Here is a 16,875-nt window from a genome sequence, read left to right as displayed (position 1 = left end):
GTAAGCAGTTATCTTTTGAGTTGAGGACAAAACTTGCATTGTTTTAACTGCATGGATACCATCATAGGCTGGAGACCGAACATGCTTGCTTAGACAGCGATCACTGCATGTGGTGAACACATCCATTTCCTTTGTCCTACAACATTTATCAAATAGATCTGCAGGTTTTTGAAGCACCTGCTGCTTGTCATAGATAGTGCAACAGAAAATGAATGTACACCCCATAGGCAACAATGATTCTATCATGTCCCTTTCAGGTCTCTGGGGGGAAACACACACCCCCCCCGCCACACACACACACTGTGGTCTCTCTTTCTTTCCCGCTATAGAGTCATAGACCTGGGAGGAGCTGGCATCAGGGCTGGCCTGTTTACTAGGTGGACCTAGGAAGTTCCACGCGGGACAGGGCCTTCCCTGTTGCTGCCCCCAGACTTTGGAATGCTCTCCCATCGGCCATTCGCTCCTCGGACTCCATCACAGATTTTAGAAAGCTTGTTAAATCTTGGATTTTTATCCAGGCCTTTAGATGATTGTTTCGATTGCTGCTTCTGTGTGTTTTACCTGGGTATAGTTTTTATGTTTGTATTTTATATATTTTAACTCAGATTTGTTTCATTTTTTAGCTTAATATTTTTAATTGTCATTTTAATTGTATGTTTTTTAAACTTTTGTAAACCGGCTTGGGATTGTTTTTAATGAAAGGCTGTATATAAATTTAACAATAAATAAAATAAAATGAATATAAATAAAGTCACCTAGGATGCCAGTTCTTGAGTGACACAGGCCGGCAGGTGGGTGCCACTGCACCTGCCAGAAATATGCCCTCTGCTTGGTGGCTGCAGCAAAAAAGGCTGGTGAGGAAGGAGGTTTTACTTTTTAAAATGCATAAGACTGCCACTGCCGCCTTGCACCACTGCCCATTTTCACAAAGAGTCCACTGTGCCACATGCCCTGCCAATCACCTGGTCGATGTGCATATGTAATAACCATTTGAGGGGTCATCCCATTACAGAATATAGTTGTACCCTACAGAATATAATTTTAACTGAATGTATGTGTGGCGGGTGGGTGGGAGTTGGCAGAGTCATAGTTTGCCTAGCGTGTCAAAAATCCTAGGGATGGCCCTGGTTAGCATTTTACCCCTCCTACAAAACACACACCAGCTACTTTCACAGATGAACCTATCCAATTCTCTAAGCCACCATGACTTCAAGCAGAAATACCACATGGACCACTGTGAATGGATTGTAAGATGTGAGGTTATTTTATACTGTACTCTTTTTGTTGGTACTATATTGTATTATTATGTTTTGGTAGTTTGGATAATAAAGGAAGTATGTGGCTGAAAATATTTTATGTGTGTATTTTATGATTGAAAAATTTTTTAAAAGCAAAGAAGAGGAATAGAGCTGTATGTGGGGGCAGGTAGGGGAAGAACGGGCAGGTAGGCTGCTTAAAGGTAAGACATGGAAGGGCCATGGCAGAATGACAAGTCACAGCACACACTTGGAAATGAGAAAACAGACCAGGCCAATGGCAAGAATGGTATTTGTTGTGGAAAAGACCATAAAGGCCATGGGCTGGTTGCCAGAATGTTTTCAATAAAGCTTTGTGTGTGTCTAAAAGTCGGCAGCAGCATTTTTTGCTTAGTGAATATGCTTGATTTGAGATGCCCACGCAGACTTTTGAAGGCAACAAGTTATTGAGTTTGCCTCGAGATGGCCATGTCACATACTGATATGTGTGAGACTAGGCTATATAAGTGTGTGGCTCCTCCGCAGCTGCCTGAACAGGCTCCTCTTGAAAAAGCCTGTTGAGCTGAGTGAAGGAGGGTGACCAAAGACCAGATGAAAAAGGAAGTAGAAGTGGCAGAGCAATGGAAATGGCTGTAGCAAGGGTTTCATTACATGGCTCTTCTATCCTGACATTCCAGCATCTTCCAAGTTCTGCTCCTTGGCCACATTAAGTAGCCACATTTTTGAAAGCCCGAGTTTGTAATCTTAACACAGAGGAAACAGGGAAGAGAGGGAAAGGACATGCTGCTGTTGCCCTATAGAAGTTGCTCCGCTCTCTGCTTTCAGACTTCACAAGTTGCAGGATTGCAGTTCAAAACATTGCATTGCTAATGCTGATAATTACTGTGGTTTGAGAATCTTTGAAGATCTTTCACATTTTAGGCAATAGCTATAGCCACAGTCATGTATAACCTGAATGATTCCCTGCCCAAACACTTTTCACTTGGAAGAAATGTACCGGTGATTCCACTAGAACTTATCCTTAAGTAACCTAGGGCTCAGGTTCACAGCTGTTTGGCGCTAATAGGAATATTAAATGGATATTTTTCATTTTTGTACATGAATAAGTCTGGTAAGAATATGGGACTACAAATAATTCTTTATCTAACTAGAAACCTTTCCAACTAGAGATTGAAACAATAGAAGTAAACAGTGAAAGATGCTAACTATTTCAACATCCAAGCCAAAGAAAGCAGTGAATTCCTCATTATGCAGGTGTTAAACCAGGACTCTGCACTTTCCAAAAAAGCACAATTAAAGCAAATACTCCATGGAAATCTGATTCTGTTCACCCAGTTCCATTTGTTTCACAGTTAATCAAATTAATCCTAAAGATTTGTAGCAGTATATTTTCCTCTGACATGTACAGAACAGAATTACACACAATACCGGCATCATTTATGGGCTGTCACAGTAATCCTGAAGGTGTGCATAGATGATATAGAGCCAGAAACAGCTTGTATCCATGCAGATAATGGCCTACTGTGTGAAGAAAGTGGGGCATGTCAGTCCAGATGATACTTATCAGCTGTAGTTCCTCTGGAGCAACCTAAGAGAGGGTCTGAAGCCCAGTGCTAAATGCACATTATCTGCATGTGTAAAGTCTTAGGTTCAACCCATGAAACCTGTCAGAGCTACATAAAACATTAAACATGTTATAATCTATTTTATGGGTTTCCCCCACTAAAAAAGCAAACTTGGGTAGGGGGATCTGAACTGGGACTGTGGTATGGGTGAAATGGGGGAGTGTTATCCTTTACTCCTGTACCAATTTCCTGCTGAAATTTGTCCCTTTGATGTGGCTATTTGCCCCAAAGATGCCATTGCAGATGGATATCAATATGGACTGAATAAGAACCATGGTCATCATAGCTGAAACAGCTACATGAATAGATTGTGAATTATTTCTATTATAATTGTTTATGTTTATCATTTTAATTTAGTTGAATCTATATTTCTGTGTGAATTAATATTTAGAGTTCTGACCAATAGGGATGTGCACAGAACTGCGACAGGGAGGCTCGAAGGTGGTGGGAGTCTCCCTTTAAGAGTGAGGGAGGGTGTACTTACCCCCCCCATTTTTCCCCTTCCAGCGTCCGTGTTTCTTAATGCCCATCGGGTCATATCTGGAAGATGAGGGCAACGGGGTGGTAGGGAGGTATGCTGCTGCCCCGATGGGCATTAGGAAACACAGACACCAGCAGGGGAAAAGCAGTGGGAGGGGTAAGTGCTCCCCCCACTCTTAAAGGGAGACTCCTGCCGCCCTCGAACTGGCGGAACCGCTGGTTCTTCGGACCGGTTCTGAGGCCCATAAAGCGCCTCCGAACCGGTTCCATGCACATCCCTACTGACCAAACTCTCAACTACAGATAATTCTACAAAACAAAACTATAATATATAGAAGGTAATTATAATATATAGAATCACACCTGGGGTATGCATGGACTATTGTTGAGGAGTTGCTTAAAAACACTTTAGAGTTAGCTAAGCTGTGAAATGAGCAAACCTGTCCATATCTTACAAGTTATAATGTTTAATTTTAAAGTAACTCCAGCAAACTGTACATGTGTTGTTACAGGCAAGAAATCAAGTATCAATATGGCTGTGCAAATATTCAGCTCTGAAGTAACAAAGCTGAATCATCTACACACCCCTGGTCTATGTAGAGGTGACAGCTTCCTGCTCTTACAGGTCCTGAAGAGGGGCCCTGTGCCCTGTGCACCAGTTAAAGAGATGCAGAGCCATAGGAAGCCCCAGTGACTTCTTGGAAGGTGTGCAACCAGGTCTGAGAAACGTAATCCTTCCCAGCACTCCTTACATGCCTTCCCAGATGTCACCGAGGCTTCCTGTAGCTTCAGATCCATTTAGTGTCCCTCTCTGGTGCTCTGTGCAGAGGTAAGTGCTGGGAGCTGCCACCTCCCCTTGGGCCAGGGGTGATGTGGAAATGATTTAGCTTTGGCGCTTGGAAGCCAGATCTTTTGCATTTAATAATTTATGTCTTAATTCTGGATTTTAAAGCCACACAGCTGTGACAATGAAAATCCAAAGTATTTTAGATAGTAACCTTTCATTAATTTTTGGGAGGCATTTGGAGCAGTGTTTCTTACTATTGCTCCAATGGGTGGTGGTAACACTGAAGGTTTTCTGTAGTGTGTTTACCTGGTTCAGACATATTCTAGCAATAATACAACTTTTGCATATGTTACTCTGATAAGAATAGCAGATTCAGCTGGTGATGCTTGCTTGCTACCAGATATCCAAAGAAATATTAAAGTCTGTGAAATCATCTGATGAGATATATATACATTATATGCATGGCACGTACACTTTGTTCATATACATTTGGCAGAATCAATGGCCCATAACATTTTCTCTCCAGAGAAGGTGATAAGATTTGCTACCTACTTTATGAGGCTCAGTTGCCATGAAATTCCTCTGTGATGAGCAAGCATGTGTGTGAATTAATGCTCTGGCTTTTTATATATAAAATATTTGGGATTATTTTTCCAGGACTGGAAGTATTTCCTTAAGAGCATGAAATAACCCTTCATATGAGCCCAGTAAGACTTTGTCATTACTGCCAGTGACAAATATGCCAGTGACAAATATGCTGATTTCTTTCAGATGAAAAAAAAAGTTTTAAAAAAATCCAAGGGTGTAACCCTGAGAGCCTAGAGTTTGTCAAATGTTAAGCCAATATCAAAGCTAATAAGTCACTTGAAGAGTATGCCAGGCAACTAAACATTGCCATTTGGAAAATAGTTTTTATGTATGTGTATCCAAGAAAAACAAGCTGTTCTAATAAGAACTAATCGGCCTACTTTCCTTTCACTATCTCTACAACTGGACTAAATTTGACCCAAATCAGTTAGGCAGTTCAAAAGTTAGTCCACTTGAACCTCACATGTTCATGCATCCACCATCTTGAATTGGGGTAGATGACATCATCACAATCTATGCGTTTGAGGTGTCCCTGTGTGTCCATACAACTGTACCAAATTTGGTCCAAATCAGTTCCCACTTCTACCTCAAATGTTCATGTGTATGTCATCTTGAATGAGGGCAGATGATATCATCACAAACTACGCCACTGAGGCATCCCTATGTGTCCCTACAGCTGTAGTAAATTTGGTTCAAATCAGTTAGGTGGTCCACAAGTTTGTCGACTTGCGCTTCAAAATTTGCGCGTCCACCATCTTGAATTGGGGTGGATGACATCATCACAAACTATGCTGTTGAGGTGCCCTATGTGTCCCTACAATTGTACCTGATTCAGTTTATATTGGTCTTAGGGGGCCACACGTGGGAGGACATATGGACAGACACACAGACAGACACACACATGGAATGCTGGGTGGTCTCGCAAGTCTACTGTAAAGTGGGCTAAGAAAAAAGGGAATTGTTCATGTTTCTGGTACTTGGTAGGTTTTCTGTGCCACACATAGCTTGGTGGGGGAGGGGAACCTTGTCAGCTAACTTAGTTTACCTTTGAGATCTTTGTATTTCCTTAGGTGGCTTTTATTCATCACAAGATAAAACAAGACAAATTAAAACATCTATAAAAAATATTTTCAGTTCATGAAATAAAAGTTGTTCCATGTAAATGCTGACAAAAGGCATGCTTTCCTGCCAGCCAAGGAACATTTGCGGCTGCATATGCATAGCCAGGTTTGTGGTTCTTGCAAAGTGCAGGGAATCTGAAACAACATTAACACAATAATATTACTGTATCATACTAGTAAAGTAAGACAACAGGCTGCTAGCAGGAAGCATATGCAAAGCAAACTCCTATCAGAATTATGTAGCAATTGGTTCAGTCAAAAATAAGTTGAAATATAATTTACGGTGTCAGTAATAATACTTCACAATGTATGTGTACATAATGTTAACTGTACGTAATGTATGTTTATGATAATCAATAATACTCCTTGGCAAATAGGAATCAATTGTTATATTTGTGTAATATTGTGTCAGTATAAATAAGCTGGAGAGTGTTTTCGGCATTCCACCGTTATAAGCCCTGAACATTCTATTGCTTATCAAATCACAACCATCTGTCCGATCTGCCTGGCCATCGGCACACTTGCACTAGGTGACAAGAGACACCTCCCCTGCAAATTTTGTGAAGCTCTGTTGCAAGATGGCTTACATAGAACAGTTTAAAGTTTTTCTCTCTTCCACAAGGGTTTAAAGGGTTGGTGACATTTTTTTTTGACTGAGGAAGTGCTATTTAAATGATTTGGAGTCCATTTGCATAGTTTCAGCCTTTAGACTGCATGCCAGAAATTTCCTTTTGTATATCCCCCTAGGACCCAATTGACTCTTATTTTACAACTGATCCTTAAAGTTGGGTTTTAAGAGGCAGAAAAATGCATTTTTAGTTCTAATATTTTTAGTGCAGTAGCAAGTTTGAGGTTAAAGTGCCCACAGCTCTGTCCACAATAAACAATGAGGCTGACTTGCTGCCCGACCATGCCCCAATCCTGCTGCCCACCACTTCTGCCTGCTGCTCCATTCCGCTAACTCCTGCCCCAACCCTGCTGCCCATTGCCATGCTCCTGCCCACCATTCGCCCCGGGACCCTGGCAAGTCGGTGTTCCCTGACGGCTGCCTTGGCCTCTGCCCCCAGGGCTCAAATGGCCTCCGTGCATGTGTGGACTCTGAGCCCTGGGATAAAATAACAGATAATATAGCAGATAAAATAACTTATCAGTTGCTTTGATCACCCTGTTGGTCTAAACTAAACTATAGGAGAACTGGTCTTGTGGTAGCAAGCATGACTTGTCCCCTTAGCTAAGCAGGGTCTTCCCTGGTTCCATATGAATGGGAGACTTGATGTGTGAGCACTGTAAGATATTCCCCTCAGGGGATGGAGCCGCTCTGGGAAGATCAGAAGGTTTCAAGTTCCCTCCCTGGCTTCTCCAAGATAGGGCTGAGAGAGATTCCTGCCTGCAATCTTGGAGAAGCCGCTGCCAGTCTGTGAAGACAATACTGAGCTAGATAGACCAACGGTCTGACTCAGTATATGGCAGAGTCCTATGTTCCTAAGTTTAACTAAGTACAGTGCTTTCAAATAAGGTCTTATTAGAATTAATAACTGCTTATCTCTAACTGGAAATTTCTAGAAGAGAATTTCTTCTTCTATACAAACCACACCGCCCATTGAGATCATCAGGAGAGGTTCGTCTGCAGTTGCTCATCTGGTGGCTACTCAGGGATGGGCTTTCTTCATTACTGCCCTGAGGCTCTGGAACACGCTCCCTGCTGAAATAAGAGCCTCCCCATCTCTTACAACTTTTAAAAGGGCAGTCAAGACGCATTTGTTCAGCCAGACTTTTAATTAGATACTGTTTTAATTGTGTTTTAATAGTTTTAACTTTTTAATTTTAATTGTTGAAATGTTTTAATCTTTTATTGGCTGTTTTTATTGTTTTGTAAACCGCCCAGAGAACTTGCGTTTTGGGCAGTATAGAAATGTATTAAATAATAAAATAAATAAATAAATTTTGAGCACATCCCTAGTTCAGACATTGTATTACACAAGTGTACAGCTGTCAGTACACTCATTCATTCATTCATTCATTCATTCATTCATTTTTACATTTCTATACCACCTTTCGTTAAAAGAAAACCCCAAGGCGGTTTACAAAAATTAAAACATACAATAAAAGCAGTAAAAAATTAGATACTGTTTTAATTGTGTTTTCAATAGTTTTAACGTTGTTTTAAATTTTAAATTGTTGTAATGTATTAACCTTTTTATTTGTTCTATTGTTTTGCTGTAAACCACCCAGAGACTTGCGTTTGGGGTGGTATACAAAAATGTTTAAATAAATAAATAAATGGCCTCTGCACAAACTTGCTAACTGTGGTAGAGGAGCGGAAAGAGGGGGTGTGTTTGGATAAGAAAGATCTAAGTTCAAATGCCCATTCAGCCTAGACAGCCTAGAATCCTAGCATACCTTACAGTACTGTTGTAAGTATAACCTGGACTGCAACCTGCCTTAAACTCTTTGAACAGAGTGGGAGGTAAATCCCAAGAAATATTTTGCTGCAGTTTACACCCCCAAATTAAATATTCCCTACCTGAACAGTTTGCTTTGTCACTGTTATACTCTGAACTACAGTACTTCCTTGTGATCAACAGACTACTTGTGTATTTCTAATGTACAATATAATTTACTGTAATATCTACAGTGGAAATTCAGTTTTAATGTCCTGGGAAGGCATCCAGACATGGACCAATTCAAGATTTTGTGAGAATCTTCAACTGAGTATATATCAAATATTTTGTTACGATTTTGGCGGCCTTGATTATTGTGAATAAAGCAATCACTATAGTTTTGCTTGACAAACTCATGGGTAATCAAGAACTTAACAAAATAAATTTAATATTCTTTGATTCTCATGGTTGTTCAGCCCTCAGAAACATATTTATACCAGTGCAAATCGCTTTTGGAGGGAGGGGAGATATGAGAAAATCACCCCTCCCCCTCTGCACCTGGTCTGCTGTGCAAGAATCAGTCTCCTCTCCTTCAGAGAGGAGACAGGCTCCTTGCAGACTCACAGCCCTCCTTCCATCACCAGTGGGCTGAGGAGAATGCCAGCCACTTTTATTAGAAAAATAAAAATAATCCTTTAAAAACCATATGTGATCATATACAGAATACAGACCATAATTATATCATACAACTGGGAAGAAAAGAAAATCTAAGAATCTGACAATAAATACAAGAAGGATGTAGCTTCGCACCATTATTATAAAACTGGCAATATTTCCCTATTTACATTTTCTCTGCAGAATGTTTTTCCAAAAAAGAACAAAATTCTATTGATTATTGAACAAAAATATGTCCAAAAATGCCAAAAAAATAAGGCATTGCTCTGTCTCCTTTGAATCTTCAGAATTTCAACATAACATGACATTCCCTTTTTTAAAAAACACAAAACAGAAGCAATATGTTATAGCAGCAACACAGACTATTAACATAACTGCAGAGACCATCACATTAGACATCATGTAGTACCATAGCAGTTTGGTTCCAGATGACATTCCTGAACTTCACATTTGTGCTCTCCCTCCTTTCCTTCATACATCATCATCATCATCATCATCATCATTATTATTATTAATTTGATTTCTATACCGCCCTTCCAAAAATGGCTCAGGGCAGTTTACAAAGAGAAATAAAACAAATAAGATGGCTCCCTGTCCCCAAAGGGCTCTAAAAAGAAACATAAGACACACACCAGCAACAGTCACTGGAAGTACTGTGTTGTGGGTGGATAGGGCCAGTTACTCTCCCCCTGCTAAATAAAGAGAATCACCACGGTAAAAGGTGCCTCTTTGCCCAGTTAGCAGGGGTAGTACATGATGGGGGGTACATGATGGCAGGATGTTTTCTGCTTACAGTCATTTAGAGCAGTTCGCCATGATGTCTGAACCCTGAGAATCCTGGCTTGTTTTAACCACAGTTTAGAAAAAGCTACAATATGAAACTGGGATGCAACTATCAGGAAGGTGTGAATATAACACAGATAGTAAATACTAAAGGTGACTTTCCAGCTTTGTACTTCTTCAGGTTTTCAGTGCATATGAAATCAGTGCTACAGTATCAGAATTCACTGTTTTGTTAATAGCGTTATTGTGGCCATCCTTCACAGCATCTCAGCTGTGTAATAGAAGCGGCAAATCTGCTTCTTCATACCGTGAGGGTGATATGAAGGTGATGCTGTCATCTTCACTTGGAATTATTATTCTTCATTGGTGCGAAGTGCTTGCTTTCCTGTTTTTTGTAGGAGAATTCCATTATTTGCTTAGAGGCTGAAAAGTTCTTTATTTTTGCTTACTGAGAAAAAATTCTTCACTAATTTGTCTACCATGTTATGTCCAATAAATATGATATCATGTCAAATTATTTCACATCTTGTCAAGCTGTTTGAAAGTATTATGTCAGATCATGTCAAATCATGTATCAGAATGTATCAGATGAGCCTAGTGCACATATTAGCTTGATGGGTTACTTATGTGCATTTGCGGGTAGAGGAACATTTTGCTCTACAGTTTAGATGGCATATTTTTGAGCCTTTGGGGTGTTTTCAGCATCTACAGCACTGAACATACTATGTGGTAAGCCAAATGTGAAGAATCCATTTTGGATTTGTGATTTGCAAGTACAACTTCCACCTGCAATATGCAGCTGGTAGCCAGCAGTAAAATATTTTTGTACTAAATTCCTGCACTAAAATATGCTAAAGATCTATTTAATCACAGATATCTCTTTATTTGTGGAGTATGTGTGTACCGAGAACAATGAATTCTGCAAGCATAGGGAATTGCCAAAAGGATTGTGGTACAACTTTGGAAGGAAATGTTTACTCCTGTGGATTATGGATTGTAATCCATAATTGTGGATTATGGCTGTGTGTTCCCTAGCACTGTCTGAACAAGTTTCTTGTTTTTTTCTAAATGAAATGGGAAAGAAGAGGAATTATTTTTGCAATTTGGTCCAATTTTAATGGATTTTAAAGATTATATTTTTAAAAGACGGTCTTTTAACAACCTTTTAAAATTCCCTCCATTTCTTTTTTTTAAAAAATGGTACTAATTTTTTAAAAAAATTGTGGAGATGCAAATGATAAAACCACAACCCCTTACATGCTTTTGGATTTTGAATATGAATCATATTTTGCAAAGCAATGAACTATTGTAGCGCCAGTTTGGGCAGAGGCTTTGCAGAGAGAGGAGCTCTGTTTGCGAGCTCCTCTCTCCTTCTCCGATTATGGTCCCTGATGATCGCCCGACTGACGCGGGCCAAAGACGGGGGTGAGGAGGACTCGGGCAGCTGGGAGGGCGGGCAGGCGGGCGGCGGCGGCAGCAATTGTTTGGGCCGATTTGGCCCTTAATCAGGTGGGGGGGCGGCGGGGGCAACTGGTGGCGGTAGAAGTGTCCGGCCTGACCACTATTGTCTCTCGGCTGCCCCATCTTTCCCCGCTCCCTTCTCTTGATCCGGGAGCCAACATGGCCGCCCGTGTCTGGGTGGCCGTATCTGTCTCGGTGGTTCTGGGCATGCGCGGAGCGCATGCCCAGAACTGCCGAGAAAGACACGGGCGGCACGGGATCATGCTTTACCCTTTTATTATAGAGGATGCTCCAAAAGAAACATTTCCAGAAATTTTACATCTCTAATCTTTGTGGAGAAAGCTCACCCTGTAACTTTAATTCATTCACTCACATACTGTGCAATGCAATGCTGATGGGTGAGGGAATTGCCCATGCTGTTGTGAGGCTCTCCAAAGTCAGCACTGCTGTGGAAATGGGATGCTCCATGCCTACTCAGTGTTGTATGATTGGACTTGCAAAAAAACACCTCCCATTGGGTATATAGGGAGTGGTGTCACCGCTGTGGTTATGTGGTACTTGGTAGGTAGTCGGGATGTTAATGGAACTGGTGGCGGACAACACGAGGGTGGATACCTTTAAGGGCGGGTGAAGGTACTCTTACTCCTCCCATCACGTTTCCCCCACTGGTGCTGCACTTTAAAAGGGTCTGGTGGGGTGGCAGCATATCTCTCTGCCACCCCGTTGCCTTGTAGGACTGGAAGTACCCAGCGCTTATGTGCACATCGGGCATGTGTGTGTGTGCACGTTGCGCATGCCCAACATGCATGGAAGTATGCAGGGAGGTATGCTGCTGCCCTGTTGGACCTCTTTAAAGTGCAGCACCAGCGGGGGGAACACGGTGGGAGGGGTAAGAGCACCCTCACTGTCCTTAAAAGTATCCCCCCCCCCGCTTTTGAGCCAGCCGAACTGCTGGTCTTTCGAAACTGTTCGGAGGCCCATAAAAGAGCCTCAAAACAGGTTTGTGCACATCCCTAGTAGGGATGTGCATAAAACCGGTTCTCCCGGTTCGGTTCGGGTCCGAACCGGGTCCGGACCGGACCGGGGAGGTTCGGTTTTGGTTTTGCCGGACCACCCCCCGGTCCGGTCCGGATCACAAAAAATGGCTGGTTTTGAAGGGGACATTGTGTTCTACCTGCCACCCAAATTTCAAGTCGATTGGACCTTCCTCTGATTTTTTACAAAAATTTTTTAAAAAATTAATTCTTGCCCATAACTCACAATGTGGAGCCCTTAGGGGCAAAAAAGCTGGGGTGGGTGGTAGCCACCCATGGGTGTCCTCCACCCCAAAAATCCCAAGGCAATTGGTTGCTCCTAGTATTATTGGTGAATTTTTGAAGAAATTTTTTTTCCATTGGCTAGAATGGGGGTTTGGGGCTGCCCCAGACCCGCCTCTGTGGGGTGGCAGCACCCCCAAAGTGGGTCCGGGGCCATGGCAAAAATGCCCTCAGTCCCTCCCTGCAATCCCCGTAGAGATAGGAGTGATGGTTCTGTTGTTTTTATGAGGTGTTCTGAGTGTAGATTCTATGATAGCTAATGAGATTTCCAATGAGACACCATGAATCCACTCTCATTTGCTATCACAGAATCCACACTCACTCAGAACACCTCAGAAAAACAACAGAACCATCACTCCTATCTCTACGGGGATTGCTGGGAGGGACTGAGGGCATTTTTGCCATGGCCCCGGACCCACTTTGGCGGTGCTGCCACCCCACAGAGGTGGGTCTGGGGCAGCCCCAAACCCCCATTCTAGCCAATGGAAAAAAAATTTTCTTCAAAAATTCACCAATAATACTAGGAGCAACCCAACAATTGCCACCCCATCTTTTTGGCCCCTCTCTCTGGGCACCCTAACACGTAACACCTAGTCAGTCCATCTTAATGCCTACCTACTACCACCACTCCTATCCAAGCAAGTAAGAGGAGGACACTCAGAGAGACAACACCCACTCTCTGATCTAACAAAAAGGCCACTGCTGTGCTGCCTGCCAGCACAGCAGCAGCAGCGGAGCAGCACACTAAGCACAAGAGCAGCACACACAGAGAAGAAGCAGGAGGCGGAGCAGCAGAGCAGCAGACCTGCCGCTCTGCATGATGGGTGATGTGATGCCCAAAGAAACCACCGCCTCACTCAGTGCCTGCCACTGACTAGGCCCGACAGACAGAAGCCAGCCAACCTGCTCTGCTCTGCTCTGCTGCTCCCCATGGATGATGCACACACACCCTACATCTGCATCCAAATTACCAGACCAGACCAAGTGCGCAGAGTCAGCACAGGCCAGCAGCCACCAGCCCAGCAACAGCAACAGCTACTACTGCTACCACCACAACCAGTGTTGCCGCTACAATAACATTCCCAGTCCAGTCACGCGTGCCACAGCCTGAGCCTAGCACACAGCCAACAGCTGCTGCCAGCCAGTGCCTGGCAAGCCCAGCCAACATGAGGAGGAGAGAGCTAACAAGTAGACGGCGCACGCACATCACCAACCCATCACGACGGCGCAACTGCAAGGGGAGAGGGCTAACAATTACAGGCAGGAGGAGGAGGAGGAGGAGGAGGAGGAGGCGGGCGAGGCAATCCTAGCACAGATTTGAAAGTTTAAAATCCACCAGGACATCTTCTAGAATCTAGACTTCTGTTTTTTCTACCACCAGCTGTAGTGTCTAGTTAGTCAGTGTGCTGTGCAGCTGAGCTGAGCTGAGCTGCGTGTGAGGAAGGGTGATTGTAGCTAGTTCTTTAGTTTCAGCAGACTGAGCATTGAGCATGGGCAGTGGCCTTGGGAAGCAACACAATTACACGACACTCACCTGCTGCTGCTGGTTCTAGAAGTTGCCTCTTCTCGTCTTTTCACCTCTTCGTGTGTGTGTGTGTGTGTGTGCAGTGAGTGCATGCCTTTTGCCTTGCTGGAAAGAAATGCTTCTCTGGTCCACCACCACATATCTGCTCAAGGACACAGAGGCCCAAGGCAGAGGTGGTGGCACCAGTGTGAGTGCATGTGTGCTGGTGGTGTTTGCCACCACAGGTGTTTTGTCTGTGTATGTGTGCGCTGCTAGCTAGGAGGGGGGAGGGAGGCAGGGAGGGAGGCAGGGAGGCAGGGGGGAGGAAAGGGGAGGGGGAGAGGGATGTAGAGGGGATTGAAGGGGGGAGGGTCCGGCTCAGAGTTGGTCAGCCACATATTTGTGCACACACGTGCTCACGTGTGTGCTTCGGTGGGAGAGACCAGACTCTCATCATCTGCCAGACCGGGGTTGGGGGCAGGTGAGGCGGTGGTGGGCTGGAAGGGAGGGAGGATGGAAGGTGGTGAAGAGGAAGGGGAGAGGATGAGAGGGGAAGGATGGAGGGAGGCATGGGGGGGAGGAAAAAAAACATGTAGACAGACACACACCACACTACACACAGAAAGCATCCACACACAGAGACAGTGCTAGGCATCCATTCACACAGACAGACAGACAGACAGACACACAACAGGAAGAGACAGACTGAGCCTGCACCACACACACACACACACACACAGACCCAATTCCCCCCCTGCACAGTTATCAATCAATATGTTGTGTTGGCAGCCAGTTCATTGCTATTCTGATGGTTTTGGGTTTTTTGCCATCAGCCAACATCAACAGTGACCACAATCAAGATGAACATAAGATGATAATAATTCATTCGTTTCATTTGAAAAAATCACCCAATCATTTTCTCCATGTAAACCAAGCCCCCCACACATGATTTCTGGTAACATTTTCAATAAAATCAATTCATTTGGCATTCATCATTTTGTTCTCCCTTTGTCACCTTTTTTTCTTTCTTTTGCATAATTTTGAGGCTTGATTTTGACATGGGGTTTTTAAAGAAAAAATTATTTACATGTTTATTTACATACAGTATTTACATATCTACACTGCATTTTATAACGTATACCCGCCGCTGCCGCTAAGTCTAGTACTCCGTGGGCTGTGCTACTTTGGGGGTGTGTGCCGTGCCCACGCCAGGTCCCCAAATGCTGACAGGTGGATAGATAAAGGGCCTGTGCTGGTCAGCATTGGGTTTCTTTTTAGGTGGGCGTGGGCATTGTAAACATCTGGCCAGTCGCAGCACTACAACTACTACTACAACTGCATCTCTGTGTGGGCACACTACACGCTGCGACTGGCTGGCACGGCTCAGCATCTGTCACGTCAGCTCAGCTAGAGGTGGAAGGGGGGAGGGTAGGGATAAGCACAGAGGTCGAGCCAGGCAGGTGACCAACCATGGGGCAACCCACGGTAATCACTCGCCCGGCTCAAACTCCAGCTTGGGGTAGCCCAACAGGGGGAGGTTCACCTTAAGGAAGACCAGCTGCTCCACCAGACCAGGGTCCAAGCGGGAGCGAGAGGGTGTCACCACGTCCCCAGCACGTGAAAACACCCGCTCACTCTGGACACTGGTTGGGGGGCAGGAGAGGAGGCACACAGCCACCACCGCCAGGTCCGGCCAGACTTGGCGGCGGCTCGCCCAGAACTGTGCGCAGTCCATGCCGTCTCCCTCCACAGGCTCCTCCAAGTACTGCGCAACGCATTGCTCAGCACTGGAGGGGGGCCTGGCAGGTCGAGCCTCCCGCATACCAGGCATGGCGCCATAGCAGAACCGCTGAAACCACTGGGCGGATCTCGAGTCGGTAGCAAATGGCTGCTGCGATGGCGCCGCCTGGGATGCCGCGCTGCTGGACTGGGAAGAGGGAGGGGAAGGGGAAGCTGACGCCGGCTGGCCGCCCATGCTGCTGCTGGGTGCGGGTTGGGCCGCGAGGGCTGCCCCCGCACCACTACCAACACCCTGGTCTCTGCGGACCCTAGCGGCCTCCTCCTCCCTAACCTTCTCGACCAGGATGCCCTTCCACCTGGGCAAGTCGTCGGCACTCACGGCATTGCCCTTGAGGGCTGGGTGACAGAGACAAGCGAGGACATACTCCTCCCTGTCTCCCAGCACATCAACGAGCCGCTTGTCAACCCCAGACCTCAGCCTCCCAGCCAGAGCATGACCCTCTGGCGTGGTCAGAGAGATATGGAGTCCACCCATCAGCTTCTCGAGACCAACAGCTGTGGGCAGCGCCTGGCTCAAGGGAGTGGTGTCGCCACACAAGCCCTTCGTGGCAAGCTGGAAGGGCTCGAGTGCCGACACCGCCTCGGACATCTGCTTCCACTCTGCGTTCGAGAAGTCGCAGACATCCAAGGACTCGTCCCTCGCCAGGGTGACAAGGGCTCTCTCCTGCTCCAACAGGCGCTGGAACAGGAGGAAGGTGGAGTTCCACCACGTCTCCACATCCGTAGGGATGAGATGGCGAGGAAGGCCAAGGTCATCCTGCTTCTGGCGAAGCAGTCTCCTGGACTTCTCGCTGCGGTGGAAGTGGGCGGCCAGCTTGCGGGACTTATCCACAAGCGTGGCCGTGGCAGCAACAGCAGCTGGGATGGGGCGGGCCCCCTTCTCCTGGGACGCCTTCAGCTCCTTAAGGCCAAGGGCGTCCCTGACGGTCAGATGGAGCGTGTGTGCCATACACCGTATGTTCACACAGTCCATGACTGTCTCGACAGCGGCGGTAACGTTGGCTCCATTGTCGGTGACAATGAAGCCGCGGGAGAGGTGTGGACACCCGCCAATCCACTCCTCTATCTGGCGGTCGAGTACGGCCGCCACCTCCTCCG

The sequence above is a fragment of the Hemicordylus capensis genome, chromosome 3 (genome assembly GCF_027244095.1).
Source record: "Hemicordylus capensis ecotype Gifberg chromosome 3, rHemCap1.1.pri, whole genome shotgun sequence".
NCBI classification, from domain to species: Eukaryota; Metazoa; Chordata; class Lepidosauria; order Squamata; family Cordylidae; genus Hemicordylus; species Hemicordylus capensis.
The sequence above is the reverse complement of the archived record's forward strand: the minus strand, read 5'-3'. Positions refer to the sequence as shown.